The sequence below is a fragment of the Mustela nivalis genome (genome assembly GCF_964662115.1).
Source record: "Mustela nivalis genome assembly, chromosome: 13".
Lineage (NCBI taxonomy): Eukaryota > Metazoa > Chordata > Mammalia > Carnivora > Mustelidae > Mustela > Mustela nivalis.
The window spans coordinates 53,299,761-53,316,171 of NC_139032.1; positions in this window are offsets into that span (position 1 = coordinate 53,299,761).

A 16,411-nucleotide genomic window follows, 5' to 3' on the forward strand; every position below is an offset into this window, starting at 1 on the left:
AGCCTCAAGTAATTTTCAGCACACTTGATGAAGGATATTTAAGAATATATCCAGCATAATAGCTGCTATAAAGCTGACGAGAAAGAGTGGTGTAATCTGTTGGTTGTCCAAACCCTTGGGACTCACACAAAACTTTATGTGGCATCTTTAATGATAGGTAACCATTTTATACAAGGGCAGTTTATTTCTATTCTTAAACCACAACAAAAACGCAGTGGCCCGTTCCACATGGACTTCAATCTTTTTTTCCAAGCATATAAACCCAGAATTTTATTTGTTATTTATTTATTTAAGATTTTATTTATTTATTTGAGAGAGAGAGTGAGAGAGCACACAAGGCATGAGCAGGGTGAGGGTTAGAGTGAGAAGCTGACTGTCCGCTGCTTGAGCAGGGAGTCAATGTGGGACACGATTCTGGGATCACGACCTGAGCTGAAGGCAGATAGCTAACAACTAAGCCACCCACATGCCCCTAAACCCCAAATTTTAGAGACTAAAATGGATCCTAGATTTTATGTGGACTAGTGATTCTCAGACATTTGTGTTACAAAGATTAAAAATTTAAAAAACATTGAGGTGGAAGAGAACAAAGACTGCTTCATTTTTTATGGAATCTAACACTTTAAACAGAGATTAATGAATAAAGAAAATGTGGCATATACATGTAATGGAATACTATTTATCCCTTAAGAGGGCAAACATATCCTGCAGTTGTGTCAAGTTGTGCCAAGATGCATTAGCTTTGAGGATGCTATGCTAAGTGAAATAAGTCAGTAACAGGAATGCAAATACTGTATGATTCCACTTGTGTGAGGTGTCTAAAATGGTCAAGTTAGTAGAATCAAAGAGTGCAGTAGTGCTTGCCAGGGGCTAAGGAAGTGGGAAATGAGGAGTTACTCATCAGTGAGCATTGGGTTTCAGTTAAGGAAGATGGATAGGCTCTAGAGATCTGCTGTACAACTTTATATTTACAGTTGACAATAATGTACTGGACACATGTACATTGGTTTAGAGGTGGATCTCGTGTTCAGACTACAATAAAATAAAGTTTAAAAGAAGCTACAGTTATTATAATGTTTTCAAAAAACTTAACCCCCAATATTAATATTAATAATAATACAGACAGAATAAAGGACAACCTGATAGATATATTTTCATTTTCTAAAAATTTTATGAAGCGCAGTAGTCAGTTGTCACTCCTATTGTTCGTAAGGTAATCATTAACATGTCCTACCAAGACATACTCTCCTTGCCTTCTCAGCCAGCCACATTTCTCAGTCCCCTTACCTTTTGCCCTCCAACTTCCCAGACTTTCTTTTGGTTCCTCCAGAGCAGTGGTGTACAAAATGAGATAAAGAAAGACACGGGAGGTCACAAGATGATAGTACATTGAAGTGATGGTGAAAATATTTGGATTTATTTTAATATTTGTCTACAAAACTGTTAAAGTAGACTTCACTGACATTTTTGGTAAGGATTACTGCCTTGATATCTTGGTCAGAGGGTGCCCTGTCACAGAGTGGAGTTCTCTGGGGAGGAGAGGATGCTTGTAAACCTGCACTGATAGATGGGTTCACTCTTACTCTTCTGTCCATTTCCAGAATATTTTAAAACACTGCAGTTCGTGCAAAACAAGCTTTCTTTAAAAAAAATAGGTTTACCCTTTGATAAGATTTTACTGAGATTGATATTTATTTATTTATTTAGATTTTATTTATTTATTTGACACAGAGATTACAAGTAGGCAGAGAGGCAGGCAGAGACAGAGGGAAGCAGGCTCCCTGCTGAGTAGAAAGCCAAATGTGGGGCTTGATCCCAGGACCCTGAGATCACCATCTGACCCAAAGGCAGAGAGTTAACCCACTGAGCCACCCAGGTGCCCCATGAGGTTGGTTTTTCAAAACATTGCTTTTTATAATGGAGTGTTTATAGATCTTTGGAAATAAGATGGGCAGTGACTATCAAAATCTTCTGTGATGTCCAAAGATTGCCAGTTAACACAGGGTGAAATTCTTTGAAGGGTTGTTCTACATAAAGACAAATTTCTAAGTTTTCCTTTTCGAAAAAATGTGCTCATTTCTGTCAAATTGTTCTCTTCAGTTTCAAATCTACTAATCAGTTTTTACAACCAAAGTTGCCTAGCCTATTTGAAGGAACTTTGATGTTTCAGTGAGTGAAACGGCTAATAATACTCTCTTTTAAGGAAACTCTTGTTATGGATAGAGCTCTTTTGAAGACAGATGTTTGGAAATGTTTCCATCATTATTACATAGATGCCAGAAGTTATGTGATTGCACCACCTATAAATGTCCTCTTTGCAGGCAAAGTTTTCTAATCTCTGAGAATTTTTTAAATGCAGAATTTCTGTGGATTTTAGATTCATTTGTTAAAAATTGGATATTCAACACGCTCTGATCAGTTTTCTAGACAACTGACTGATGCCAGGAAATCACAAATTGCTAGGCAATTCTTAATAAAAACTTGTGCTTACTGGGCAAGTAGATGTAAAATTGAAGTCATCATTTTGTAAGTCTAGCTAATCATGTAATTTTCCTTTTTAGATATGCTCCTTTGTGGACTATTATGTTTTGAAGCTATAATGGCCATTAAAATTAGTAGCCAAAATAAACAGACCATAGAAAGACTTTTAATCACTGTATCACAAAGTACTAAACCAAGATTTTCAAAAACAAAAATGTAGAATCTATTTGCCACAGTGTTCTTTTTTTGTTGTTGTTGCTGTTAGAATGGAAAGGTTTCTGTCCCCTTCATATAATATTGAAACATTTGTATTTTTTGTTATTTTTATATTATACATATCATACAAATACAGTGGTATGTGTACCCTGCTCATGGATAAAGAAACAAACATTAGTAGTGTGGTCAAATTTTTTAGCCGCTTATTGTACATAATCAAACTAAATTGGGAGACCATAAGCTATGCTCCCTGCCATTTCCCGATGTTACTCATGCTTTGCCACTTGCCTAAAAGGCTTTCAGCCTCCTTTTGTCTCTCATTATCATTACCTCCTGTTCATCCATATCTCAGCTTAAAGACACTTTTTTACAGAAGCTTTATCTGATGGCCTTCAGAAAAGTTAATTATTGTACTCTCTTGTGGCTCTTTCTGCTTTATCTTCATAGTACTTACACACAGTATGTAATTTTGTATGCGTTTCTATGATGATTCATTTAGTGTTTCTGCCTCCATCCCAGTCCCCAAAACACTAAGCTCTCAGAGGCAGGAAATCAGAGTCCTTGTATCCCTAATACCTCGTGGCCTCAGACATGTGGTAGATATTCAGTGAACATTCCAAGCATGTGTGAATGAATGAATTTTCCTTAAAAACTTTATGAAGATCAGTTCAAAGACCAGTATTTGGCAATTTTAAGTTGGATTAACTTTTTCATTTGTACAGATAATGTAACTGAAGCCTGAAGAGATAAAGTTATGTCTATTATATTAAATTATTATGCTAAACTTCTGAGACAAAAAGTTAGGTCTCCTCATTCCCAGCCCAGAGATATTAATACTCTCATATTGTATTGGTTTTTATACCACATTGATTTCTTGGGATCAGTTCTTTCCTTCTGGGTGGGTTACCAACTTCTCCATTTTGGAACTTATGTTTCATCCAGGGTTTTGTGGGTCATGAAGTTTATACAATTCTGAGGATCCTCATTAAGCAAAATTGGACACAAAACTGAGTTGGTACAATAGGTGGTTGAATATACTGGCTGTAATTGGATTTTTTAAAATTGCTGCACCATGATGACTATAAATAAATTAACTAATTACAAAGAAGTGACTGAGAATCATGGATACTATCCTAAAGTAAAACATCTGCAGCTCAACCTCCCTCTAGCTAGGTCCCAATAATGAGGGCTACTCTAAAGCTGATTACTTGACAGAAAGGAACTCTGTGACAGTGAAAGTTGGAGAGGAAAGAGGCAGTGATATTAACTAACTTTGGTTAAAATGACTTAATTTTGCAATTTTTTCAAGATACAAACTTCTATGGACATAGTGTTAAAGCCCATTCGAGAGCCCTGGAATGGGACAGTAGAAATGAAGCACCTTTAAAATTAAGCTCCATTAATTTTAGGGGTGCCTGGGTGTCTCAGTCAGTTAAGCATCTGCCTTCGGCTCAGTTCATGGAGGATCCTGGGATCGTGTCCTACACTGCGGGGGGTGGGAGGGGTCCTTGCTCGGTGGGGAGCCTGTTTTCCCCTCTTGCTCTGCTTGCTGCTCCCTCTGCTTATGCTCTCTCTCTCTTATATAAAGTAAAATCTTTAAAAAATAAGTAAATAAAACAAAATTAAGCTCATTTAGCTTTAAATAAACACTTCTCTGCTGATACCTTTTGTGTACGAGCTGTTGCAGTTTGGTCTCCTTGACCTGCTCATTTGTTCCTACTCTGTATTGTGTGTGCTCAGCAAACTGAATTTATCAAATTGCCAACTTCCTAACACCTTCCTAGTAGCTGGTCCACTATTTTTCACCACCCTCCTATTGATTTATTTATTTTGGTTTCTCTTCCTTGGGATTTTATTCACTTCTGGAGATAGAAAAACCATGTCCTGAATTTGAACATTTAAAAGCTTCTCTGGAGAGCCTTTTTACCTCTGAGTCTCGTTCAAAACATTTATTGCTCTAACAGCATAAAATGGCACACTAGGGTATTATTCCTAGTGCTCAAATGTTACATATATGTATACGCAAGGTGTAACATTTAATCTTCTAAATTGTGTACATTCTCTTTCATGGGGAAGGAAGTTATAAGTTAGCAACAGCCAAAAGATTAACCTGATTGCCCTAACCTGTTTACTAACAGGTGTCCCTCCTTTCTGTAATGTTCTTCAGATACCTACCTTGATTTATCCCCACTCAATCTATTTCTCTACCCACCTCTGTATCTTGCATCTCTGCCCATCGCATTTGGATCATTTTCCATGAATCGTTGACTTCCTCTATATTTGCTTCAATAAAGTAGACAGAGAACCTCAGCTTTGGAAATAAATATACTTTTAATATATATTAATTCCTCTTTTTAAAAAATATATTTATTTGTATATTCAGTTCTCTGACTCTGATTGTAAACTCATACACACAAAAGCTATTTCCTTCTTTCTTTCTGTTCTTCATATTGTCTAACACAATGCCTTGGACATATATAGCATTAAATAGGTTTATGTAAATTCAAACTAATTGGGACTGTTATTATTTGATTATTTACCAGAATTTGAAAGGATAGCATTTTAGTACTTAAAGAAAAAGTTGTTGAAGAACTGTTCTTCGCTTGGTAAATCCTCCTTGGTGTCCATGTGCATCATTCAACTCAGTTATCACATATCCATATTTTATCTTTTGGAAATTTAACTGCAAAAGTATATCCTTATGCATACATTCTGTTTTTGAAAAAAGAAATCCCACAGGTTATCTCTGGCAGGATGGGTAAATTTCATAAAACTTAGAAATCTACCACAAAGGGTCTTTTCTGTGAAGCATTGTCATTTTGTTTGCCAACTCTGAAAGACTTCTCTTCCAAGGGCTGAGAAAAATTGAAAAGACAATGATAATCCCCAACCAAGAAACCGACAGATACATATAATCTAAATTAGAATATACTGGGTGCCATATGCAAGTGATGTATCACTAAATTCTATTCCAAAATCAATATTACACTATATGTCAACTAACTAGAATTTATTTAAAAGACTGTATTAATTTATTTAGAGAGAAAGAAAGAGAAAGAGTGCATGAGAATAGAGAGGAGCAGAGGGAGAGGGACCAGAAGACTCCATGTTGAGCACAGAGTCCAATGTGGGGCTTAAACCTGTGACCCTGAGATCATGACCTGAGCCAAAATCGAGTGTCAGAGACCCAACCAACTGAGCCACCCAGGGGCCCTGAACTAACTAGAATTTAATAAGATTTGAAAAAATAAAAAATAATAAAAAAGGAATATATATTGAGACTTTTAGGTCACCGTGATAGAGTAATATCACCCAATTATCTCCCTCTTTCACTCTAAATTTCCCACAAAATTAAGGAAGATAAAGGCAAAGGAATAAATCTATAGAAATGGTAAGGACTAGCAAGAATACCAAGTGTGGATTAGGAATTCTAAGGAAATTATTTAAAATGTAATGGAAATGAAACTCTTTTAATGAAAAATCATTCAAAGTTCTAATACCACAAAGAGATATGGAAATTCAAGCACCAGCTTCTCAAGTTCAGTCACTAAATTTCTTTCCCTTCATAGACTCATGTAGAGAGCATTTATTGTTTACAATGTTTTTTTTTTAAGATTTTATTTATTTATTAGAGAGAGAGAGCGAGCACAGGCAAACAGAGGCAGAGGGAGAAGCAGGCTCCCTGCCGAGCAAGGAGCCCAATGCGGGACTCGATCCCAGGATGCTGGGATCATGACCTGAGCCGAAGGCAGCTGCTTAACCAACTGAGCCACCCAGGCATCCCTGTTTACAATGTTTTGAGCTAAGTGTTAGGAATGATGAAAGCAGCTGACCTTGCAAGTGTTATCCGAGTAGTTAATTGCAAGACTTTATTTTATCTTTACACCATCCTTAAGAATTTTATGTTGCATTCCCATTTTAGAACTGAAAAAAATAAAGTTTAGCATTTACCCAACATTATACTTTAAGTTAATGGTAGAGCTTTCCTCTGAATTCAGGTTTACTTGACTCCAAAGTACTTAGAGTACTTGAAGTAACAACATGTGACTGATTCTTCAGCAGACAGAGCTAGCTGTGTCTTATCCTCTGAGACTGTTCCAGTTCTCGTTCATGATAGATTGATTATGCATTATGAATTCATGTTGAGAGTTTTAAAAATCTTGTTGAAAGAATGAGACTCCAAAACAAACAAAAAACACTTCTTTAACTCAAGAATGGTAATAGTTTGCTTCTGCAATGTGAAAGTTAATTATACGCTCCCCAAACAAAAAATGTTATAACCTTTGTCAAGTAGGGTTTTTTCCCTTCTCCATTCAGAGAGTGTCAGTGGACTATATGTGAAGTCATCAGAGCATTAATCCAACAATTTCACGAGGAGCTGATGGACTAGTAATGGGCAAAAAATGATTCTAAGGTAAAGTAAGAACAAAAGTATAGAATTTGATGTGCCATTTGGAGCTGGCCAAACAGAATCATTGAAAATATTCTCAACTAGAAGATGAGAGGTTTATCCACTATCTCAATCCCCAGATGTTTCACTAGGTTTTGGTTTAGATGCTGGAGGAAGACTTTCCTGAGGAATACATAGTGTGACTTCCATCACATATTTAGGGTTGAAAATAAAGGCTATGCAAAGTCTCAGGCCAGTGGATTTAGGAGAGAATGGATATGCATAATTCACGTGAACTGAATTAACAACAGTTGATGGCATCCTGTCCCTCTTCACACACACACACAGACACACAGACACAGACACACACACACACACACACATGCACGTATGCATGCACATGTGCATGCACCACGTATTGGTCCTAAGTCCCAGCAAGAGCGAAGTTGAGCTGCTTTTGTAGGGACAGAAAGAGAAAGAATAAATTCTGTTTCCAATCATAAGTAATCTTTTAATGTGAGCATTCTTAATGTATCTGTCACACATGGATTCTAGAAAAATACATTATCCTATTTTATTATTCAGTATTCATTGACTATTCACTATTTCAGTTTGAAAATGCTTTGTGCAGTTTAAGAGGAGTCCAGTTTGGGTAGAAAATATGGAAAATCTGTGTTACTTCTCAAATCAGTTGTTCCTTACTGGACCTGACAGATTTACATTCACCATGGTTGGGGCCACCCCTCAAATTACCCACTTGCCAATTCCTTCTTTCTTCCCAGACTGCCCTAGCTATCTTGGTATGGTATCTGCCCCCTACCTTTTAAGGATTTTGAGACTGTCAATTATTTGTGTAATATTAGGTGCTTGTTTTGTTTAATTTCTTATTTTTGAATGTTTCTCAGTAGAGTTTAGAATCTCCATGAACAGAGGGAGTTGATAAAAGACCAGTTTAATTATAGGGTCAAATATCCCCCAACCAGTGAGACTTTCATGTTGTTTGATGGCATTTGTTGGCATTGTTTATGCATTCTTATGCTAAAAAATATCACTCTTTATTACCTATTTTTAATTTATTACAAAAACTTGCACCTATTATTATAACATGGGTGGACCTAGATTATGGAAAAAGCCGTCTTCATTTTCAAGCGTCATAGACAGGTACTCCTATCCCATGCGTATCCCCCGCAAATGCAGGAAAAGGAGAGAGCAAATGAGGGAGTGTTTTTTTTCTTCCATGTATATGATCATTTCATTTTTGACTTTCTGTCTTATGAGGACATCTTCAGGAACAGTTACTATTCAAGAAGAGTACTATAAAATGTTAAGGAGAAATTGATTCCACATGTGTTGGAGGACTCATATTGTTACATGTGGAGGGTTGCTTTATTATTTAACATTAACCAAGAGGGATATATTTTCTTCTGATGTTCTGAAATATCACTAGAGTACTTCACATTTTGTGTAGAGTTTTATGCTAATACAAGTCTTCTTGTAGAGTAATCCTTTATTATACAATTGAGTATAAGTCCAACTCATGTATAATGATTTCTTTTTGCCAGCTCAATTTTCCAGTTATTATTGATTGCCCACATTTTGTACATATTGTTCATAACAAAGAATGCTTGGTCAGATAATTATTGTGCTAGATGCTGGTAAATGTGGCAACACAATTAGCTTCAGAGAAAGTTAGTGTAATATCCCACCTCAATTCATCACGAACCCTATTGGATTCCCTATGGAAACATAAAGGGTCAGACTCAGCAGGTATAAGAATAATTCTAACACTGTAATTGCTTTTCTATTAGTTGTCATCACTATAGAAAGGTAGTTAAGAATTAAGAGTGTTCTTTGTCAAAATGATTAGGCTATTAACTGTACAATCTCCTTTTGGAGCTTGTTTTTATGATTATCTGATAATTCAACTCTTTTTTTCTATTTCTGGGGACATTTAATTCTACACACTGGGCAAGTGAAGTAATTCCAAACTTCGATTTAATTAATTAAAAATAAAAAGCTTTGTTGCTTTTTTTATTTGCTTTTCAGATGCATTGGGGAATAATGAATTTCTCCATAAAAAGAAATCATGTTGGGTGGGAGGTTGGGGGAACCAGGTGGTGGGTATTAGAGAGGGCACGGATTGCATGGGGCACTGTGTGTGGTGCAAAAACAGTAGTGTTACGCTGAAAAAAAAAATTAAATTAAATAAAAAAAAAGAAATCATGTTTTCCAGCAACCACTGTATTTTTAATTTTTTAAAACATTGTAGTATTAATCATATTGTTTTTCTTGTCGTAAGTCAGTGATCTTAAAAAATAATTGAATATTGAAATCTCTGAATGCAATATTCCCAGGAGACACATACTATTTTTAAAAGCAGCTAGTATCTCAAAAGCACATCTGGTTTAAAAAATAAATTTCTATTTTAATTTCAGTTTCTTATTAGTAATAATTTGTTAAATTGCCTTTAGTTCCTCTATTCAGACAAAATACTGCTTTATATATTTTGGTCTGTTTTCCTTTTTTCTGTCTTTCTTTTCTTTTTTCTTTTTCTTTCTTTCTTTTTTTTTTTTTTACATTATTTCAACATTGGAATGAGTCCCACTTAAAAGAAAGTCTATTTTATGTGTAGAAATGGAAAACAATTTAGAATTGGTTTTACCTGTGCATATAATCAAAATGGAATTATATATAATCTGTGAGTTTCAATGCCTCTAGTACTGAGTGGATAAGCTCAAATTCAGTTGCTGTATTTGATAAGAGTATGCATTTGCTTTCAATGTCTTCTATCTGACGTGGATTTAAAACAAAGCTTATCAAATCATGGTTCCCACCTTTTCAATGGCTCTCATTAAAGATAAAAGCCATGGGTATCTGTTCAATGTACTAAATCTGTAGGAGTGCTTTTTCTCCTTTCTTTTCATGTGTGTGTGTGTGTGTGTGTGTGTGTGTGTGTGTAGAATTATTTCTGCTTTGTGTGGCATTAAATATAGGCTCTTGATTTATTTCCTGTGATGAAAAAGTCTTCAGGCTTTTAGAATCTCACTGAGTATAGGCTTAAATATTAAAATAAGAATGTAATTCTATATTCTTCAGAAAGCCCTATTTTTAGATAAAAGGAACTCACGCATGCTCTATGTTGCCATCATAGAGTGTTGCTAACCTTTCATAAGCTGGGAGTCCTGGATCTCAGGAGGTAGGATAATAGAAACAGTTACATATTTAGTACCCAATTCCTTTTAGTCCTTCTCTCTCCTCTATCCGTATTTTTTCTCTGCCAGTAGAAAAGTGGGCATAATAGAAAAAAAGAATATTAAGCTGTCGGCTTGGCTGCTATACTATTAAGTGAGCAACAGAACGAATCGGAAAAAAAGGGTTGCTAATTCCACTTTTATGTCTTTAAGTTCTGTTGTTTCAGCATTTAGCCTGGAGTTCTTACTGTAATTCATGTAGTTAAATGTTACTTAGTGTAACATGAATGTCTGCATTTTTATAAAACGATTTATTTATTTAAGAGAGGGAGAGACAGAGACAGACAGACAGATGAGGAGGAACAAAAGGAGACGGGCAGGCAGAGTCAATACTAGTGCAGAGCCTGATATAGGGCTCAATCTCATGACCCTGAGATCATCACCTGAGCTGAAATCAAGACCCAGATGTTTAAACCACTGACCCACCCAGGCAGCCTGAACATCTGCATTCTGAAGCCTGCTACAACCAGTTTAGGCACTATCACTACTTCAAACAAAATTCAGAGTAGACTGAAGAGTCACTGAGGAAAATTTCTATGGAGGAAACTCCTAAGAGTAAGAAGTTGTGGGATTTTTCCCTTCCTTCCGGGTAGGGGAGGGAAAAACTCCTCTCTCTTCTCCCATCTAAAGCTGAGTGGAGGCAACCCAAGAGAATTACTTCACAAACTCAGGCTGCCTGCAAGAAGAGGGTAGGCATTCTATTTCTGGACTGAAGGCCTGTTGGCAGCAAATCTCAGTCCTTACCATGCTGCTATTGCAGATTAATGCAAGGGGGTTCTTAACCCCCAACAATTCGAGTTTTAAGCCATCCAAGAAGTTGGTGGCTATCTCTTGCATGCCATAATTTTGAAGGCAGGGTTGTATGATTTTGGCAGAATAAAGCAAGACAAGTTAGCAAGGACTAAGTATTATCTGGAGCCCCAGAAATCTTAACAGTAACTCATCCAAGATGACTGGCCAATGAGGTGAGAGCTTTAGCAGAAAGATGCTAGAGGTGTTCTACTAAAGACAAGAAATGAAGAAGGGTTCCATCAAAAGAGGACAGTGTGATGGTCCCTGCAGAAGAGCAGAGAAGGAGGACATTCTAAAGAATACACAAATGGGCTTTGAAATAGAAAGTCAACTTTTAGATGGTGTCCATGATGGAGGGTGCCAAGAATCGCCTTACAAAGAAGCTAACAATCTGTATACAGTTTTTCAGAGTAGCTGCACCATTCTGTATTCCCATGAACAGTGAACAAGCTTTCCTTTTTCTCCACATCCTTGCCAACACTTGTTTCTTGTGTTTTTAAGTTTAGGCATTCCAGCAGGTGTGAGGTGATATCACATGGTTGTTTTGATTTGCACTTCTCAGAACTCAAGAAACAAATGAATAAGGGAATAAAGAGACTACCCTGCCAGACTCTTAAATATAGAGAACAATCTGGTGGTTACCAGAGAGGAGGTGGGTCGGAGATGGGTGAAATAGGTGATGGGGACTGAATAATATATAGAATTGTTAAATCACTACACTGTACACCTGAAACTAATATAACTAAAATTACTAATATACTGAAATTAAAAAATTAAAAAAGCCTCACAAACAAACAAATGAAACCACTCGATGCACAGAGCACTTTACCTTTCTTCCTGCAAGTCTTCCTCCCATGCCCCTAACACTGAACCTGTCAGAGGCAGAAGAGGAGCGGAGGATGGAGTAGAGAAGTTAGTTGAATAAAAAAGAAAATCAAATTTATGCCTCTCTTTCCCCCAGGCAAGTCTGTAAACTCTCAGGGAGGCCTGAGCAAAGTGGCTAGGGAAGAGCACAGTCCAATTCTAGGTGGAATTTTAGATAGTGTCCTGGATTTGGTAACACAGTAGCAGGAGATACAATGGACATGCCTCCCAGAAGTCAGTAAACTAGGTAGTACAGGGTGTGTTTGCAGGCAATGGTGGTAGAAAAATAAAACTGGTTCTGATTATACCCCACATGGTTAAGCCCAGTCATAAACCAGTTGCCCAGAGCACCTGAGAACACTGTCAGCTTAATTTGATAGAGCTAGCTTATTAAACTGTCAAGAATTGCTCAGGTTGTTTATTTTGTTTTTAAATATAGCCTTATTTGTTTGAGAGAGAAAGAGAGAACACATGCTTGGGGAGGGGCAGGTAGGTGGGGAAAGAGGCAGAGAGAGAGAAAGACTCTCAAGCAGACACACCGAAGAGTGCAGAGCCCAGCCTGGGGCTCGATCTCATGACCCTGAGACCATGACCTGAGTTGAAATCAAGAGTCTGAATTTAACCAATGGAGCCAACGAGGCGCCCCAGGAATTGCTTGCTTTTAAAGATGAAGATGTGGAGATAGAAACATTGTACATGTTTTTTGTAGTCAAGGTGATAAGGATCTAGAAGAGACACAAGAAAATCACCCTAGCTCAGAGTGTGATTCAATACAAGGAGAGCTTCAGGAAGACCCTTGCAACAAGTCAGAATGTTCAGTACTTTTTGGATATTTGTTGGATTTCATTCAGAGTATTACTCGATTAGCCTCTTTATTGTCTGATAGCAAAAGCAAAATAATTCCAGCTCTTCAAAATAGAGAGGTTTTAATACAAATTGCTGGATAGATGAAATTATTGAAATGATTTTAAAACTATTACCTTACCTCTCCTGAAATAGAATTTGAGCCAAATGTAAGATCACCAGAATGCCCAATACAAAAGGTTTATGTATTCTCCATCTGTCACAGGGGGTCTGAACTTTTCAAGAGTGCATGAAAGTCCATACGGACACAGATAGTTTACCCTTCCTTTCAAGTTCATGTCATGACACCCATGAGCGATTGTGGAAATGGTGTTCCTCTGAGGAAAATTGAATCTACAACTACAGGTATTTAACCACACCCTGGCCTCCAGTGGTGATATCTGGAAAAGCACTCTGGCTGATTTGGTTTATAGATTGCCTATATAATATCTTGTACACTATTTCAAGGAGAACCAAAGCTGTATCTTCTAGAATGTTATGGGACAGCTTTATTCACCTATATAAGACTTACCAGTGTATAACCCAGCTTCCTGAAGCATGGGAACACTAACCTTGAGGCTCTTGATAAGGGTGGGCCAAGAAAGCAGCCAAAACACATCAAAAATATACTGTAGTGAATACAGATATCTAGGACACTAAAAAAAAAAAAAATGTGGTTTTTGTATTAAGTTTGGAAGGTGTTCATTCTTGGCAACAAACATTTTATATCTCATTTTAATAGTTACTGTGAGTAAGGATAGACTATAAAATCTATCTGTGCTTCAGACATCCTTAAAAGACAGTGATAGCTTCTACTCTTACATTTTTACACCTAATTTTAATTTTTTACACTTAGTTTTCAAAGTAGTGCTTTTCAGTTTTTTTATTCTATTAATGTAAACTCCAGAGGCAAAGAAATCTTTGAATTTCTGCGGGAAACAGTAGCTTATTTTATGCTTTTCGTTGAGGTCTATTAGAAACATTTTCTCAATAATGCTGATTAAGTACTCAGGCACTTTTTTGTTACTTGAAGATCTTCCATATTTTATTTAGTAATGACAGCTGTTATCAGCTAGTCTCTGTTTACCCTGAGACCAGTGAATGAGACCATTACCAGTTTACCAGTGAATGACTACAAATACCATGAAAACAATTGCTTCATGAGGGTACAACCTCTCACTTTTCAGCATCAACTTGCATTGTCTTAGTTCTTCTGTTTATATAGTGTTTTAAAATTTTCTTGCAAAAGATTGCTACATCTGGTTCTCTGTAGATACAAATTTTCTCGGAATGTACTTGTGATTCATATCAGAAGAAAATTTTATATTTGTTATAAAATATAAGAGACAGCTGCTAAAATTGAGGGCAAAGTAATAGTTCCCAAACTAGATGATCTCAGATTACCTGGGGGAGTTTTGAGAAACAGCTTTCCTGTATCCTGCCCCAGATGTACTAAACCAGGGTCCCTAGGGCTGGAACTTAGGGATCTCAAGCAAAACATAAAACAAAGCAAAACAAAACAAAACACCAAAACCCCCCAAAAGTGGTTTAGGGAACCACTGTTTTAAAGTGAATGGTGGGGTGCCTGGGTGGCTCAGTGGGTTAAAGCCTCTGCCTTCAGCTCGGGTTGTGATCTCGGGGTTCTGGAATCGAGCCTGACATTGAGCTCTCTGTTCAGCAGGGAGCCTGTTCCCCCCCCCCCTCTGCTAGCCTCTCTGCCTACTTGTGATCTCTCTCTATCAAATAGATAAATAAATTTAAAAAAAGATCTTTAAAGTGAATGGTGATAGCAGATTTGCTGAAGTAACAGAGATAGCTGTAGGTTTTCATTTTCATGTGTTGAAAGGTCAAAATTTGGAAACTCTGGGAGAAACAAAGTGAATATTAGGCCCTATGCAACCAGACGATAAAGCAGCAAATTAAAAATGAAACAAAATGGCTGCAGAATTGTCAGTTAATTGAAGGATTTGAACCATAAAACTACAGGTCCTTTAAACTAAGAGATAGTTTGTGTGATATCCAAGTATTTTCATTAGAAAAAATGTAAGAATTGTTTCTCAAAAAATAATGCTTTGCATTAGATACATATGTATCTATATGTATATGCATATACAAAATATCTGTACATACTTTGTTACATTATATTCCTTTTCATGTTCAAAACATTGAGAGAGAGAAAAGGAAGGTTCAGGTACCCTCATTCTGAGACTCCCATCTTCTTCCCATGGTTGCCGGGAATGGGAGTCAGGGCCCACAAGGCTGTGCTGATGTAGTCCAACAGCTGACAATTTGAGAGGCAGGACTAAAAAGTTGGGAGATTTCGTTAACAGTCATAGCTCATATTTTTTTAAGGTGACAGTGAAACATAATGCATTTATTGTAAATGCTCAAAGTAAAGCTTTGCCGCTTAAAGGGGAGCTTTATATATCTAGAAGACACTTTGAGGTTAAACCCTCATTCCTTCAAGTATTACTTAAGATAACAACACTATATAAATTTTGGGAGAGATGTTTGAGCGTGTTTCGTTTCTTCTCTCATTTTGTAGATGAAGACCCTAAGGCTCAGAGAGTTGTGTGGTTTGGCTTGTGATTCAAAGCTAATGTGACCAATTTGACGGAAAAGGACATTTTTCCTAACTTATTTTTCTCTAATTATGGATTTGTTAAAAAGAGTAAAGTACATTGATGAGTGATTTATGTTAGCTCAATTTGCTAATATTTTTAATGTAATTTTATTTTTTGTGTGATAATGAAGTATTTTATAATACTTTTTTAAAAAATATTTTATTTATTTACTTGAGAGAGACAGAGAGCATGAGCAGGGTGAAGGAGAGAGAAAAAAGGAGAAGCAGATTCCCTGCTGAATAGGGAGCCTGCTGTGGGACTTGGTCACAGAACCCTAGGATTATGACTTGAGCTGAAGGCAGATGCTTAAGCTACTGAGCCACCTGGGTGCCCCTTTAATACTTTGAATCAAAGTAATGTCTTTATTTCATCAATAATTTATTGTAAACTGAGATAAAGTTGATTTTTGCTTAAAAAGGATTCTACCCATCCCCCCAAATTAAAATTTTGCCCTCTTTAACTGATCACTAATAATGGTGTTTTCAAGGGAATAGCAAAAGTGAAACATTCTCTTTAGTTTCTTTATAGAGTTGAACTATTTTTACTTTGCTCTTATGGTAATGGGCAGAAAATTACAGAAAACAATATTTTGAGGGAGCCTTTTCCTGGTTGATTTTAAATCATTGTGCTACCTGAAAAGTTTTACTCTTTAAATTCTCTACAAATTATTACATTCATCAGTATCTGATTACTGCATTGCGGGTAAAAAAGGTATTGAAAGATAAGAAATGGATTCTGTGTGCTTTTTATAACCTATGAAGTTAATGAATGTGGCAACATTTTAAAGGTGAGCAAAAATGTTCTGTTCTGTAATCAAAATACTGTCTTCATACTTAAAGGTCATCATTTTCTGGCACAATGAAATTCTTGCATGAAGTTGTTAAAAGGGAAACACATGACAATAGTTTATAAAATATTTTCAGTATGACAATAATCTCAAAGTATATATA